The sequence below is a fragment of the Orycteropus afer genome, unplaced genomic scaffold, assembly GCF_000298275.1.
Source record: "Orycteropus afer afer isolate SDZICR_OR568_19922 unplaced genomic scaffold, OryAfe1.0 scaffold00083, whole genome shotgun sequence".
In the NCBI taxonomy this organism is placed as follows: Eukaryota; Metazoa; Chordata; class Mammalia; order Tubulidentata; family Orycteropodidae; genus Orycteropus; species Orycteropus afer.
In genome coordinates this window covers 365895-367373 of record NW_006921670.1, presented here as the reverse complement: position 1 = coordinate 367373, position 1479 = coordinate 365895, and the positions used below count along the sequence as shown (strand labels likewise).

Genomic DNA, 1479 nt, shown 5'->3' with positions numbered 1-1479 from the left:
GGCTCAGTCTCTATTTAGTGCAAGGTCCCTGAGTGTGAGGGTTTTCTGAGAGCCAGAAGCCTGTAATCTTCTGCTGTCTGGCTAGGATGTACCCTGATTCGGTGTCTTCAACTTCGAAGTGGGGACAAAACCATCAACCTCATAGTGACATGTGAGGACCAAACGAGACAGGGTGGGTAGTGAGTGACCAGGTCACTCTGAGAAGGGCTGTATCCCCATCACCATCATCTCCAGACCCTCAGGGGTCCCCTGTCTCCTGTGCTGTCAGCGTGGGAAGCAGAGAGAGCTTCTCAGCCCTGGAGGCCGGACAGGTGGAGGAGCCAGCCCTGAGCTACAAGTAGAAACAAGAGATCCGGGTTCTGGCTTCACAGGGCAGGGAGCAGGCGGGCACACCATGAAGTCACATGCAATGTCTCCTACCTCTAACCCCAGATTCATTCTCTCTGAGTCTGCTCCCTAATTGTCTGTAAATGCATCAACTTATTACATGAATTTACCTTCAGAGTGGAGAGAATAGGACCCAGCTTATAGGTCTGTTGGGAGAAGTAAGTGTGCCCTGGTTGTGACAACAATGCTAAAAATAACGACCACTGTCAAATTCCGGAAGGAGCTCTGTGGTGTTGTGATTAAAGTGTTTGGTTGCTAACCAAGATCTCCATGGTTCGAACCCACCAGTCGATCCACAGGAGAAAGATGAGGCAGTCTGCTTCCGTAAAGATTGACAGCCTTGGAAACTCTTTGGGGGCAGTTCTACTCTGTCTTCTAGGGGAGCTGTGAGTTAGAAGAGACTCATGGCAGTGGGATTGGTTTGGGCTTTGCTTCCATAAAGATTCGCTGCCTTGGAAACCTTCTGGGGCAGTTCCACTCTGTCCTCTAGGGGCCCTGTGAGTCAAAATCAATTCGTGACAGTGGGTTTCGTTGGGTTTGGTTTGGGTCATATTCAGGGCATCCTGGGCCAGGCATGAGCTGGGCAGGTGCATGTGGGGTATCTTACTTCTTACTCAGAATGGCCATGTAGAGTCCATGTCTTTATGTTCAATTTCCGGTTAGACAAGGCCCAGGGCCGGGGGGTTAGGAATTTCCCAAGGTCCCACTGCTGTCCCAAATGGTTTGCTGGTTTATGTTGCCTTTAAAGGTCTGTTAGAAAAGCAGAATCAGAGAATGAGGAAGGTAGGGAGGAAGGTAGTAAGGGGTGAAGGAGAAGGAGGAGGAAGCGGGGAGGTGACAGGGAGGGGAGAGGACTGGCCTTCTTACTGCTGGGCCTTCACCCACCCCTGGCTGGAGCCAGCTCCGGGGGCTGGACTCCAGGTAAGCCCCTGAGCCCAGCCCTCCCTGCCAGCAGACACTAGCATGGCCACACTCTCAAAGCTGTCTCCCCTGTGGTCAAGGTCAAGCTCTTGGGCAGACTCAAAGCCCAGCCCTGAGGGCTGTATTGAGGTTTGGCTCATGTGGACATGTTCAACCCCTCTCCTTTCCTTT

At 52.3% G+C, this 1479-nt stretch overlaps 1 protein-coding gene across 1 annotated transcript in view; it reads left to right on the top strand.

Moving 5' to 3' along the window:
• LOC103197764 (cytokine receptor common subunit beta-like) overlaps nt 1–1479 on the top strand; it is a 22065-nt gene that overhangs the window by 17639 nt on the left and 2947 nt on the right.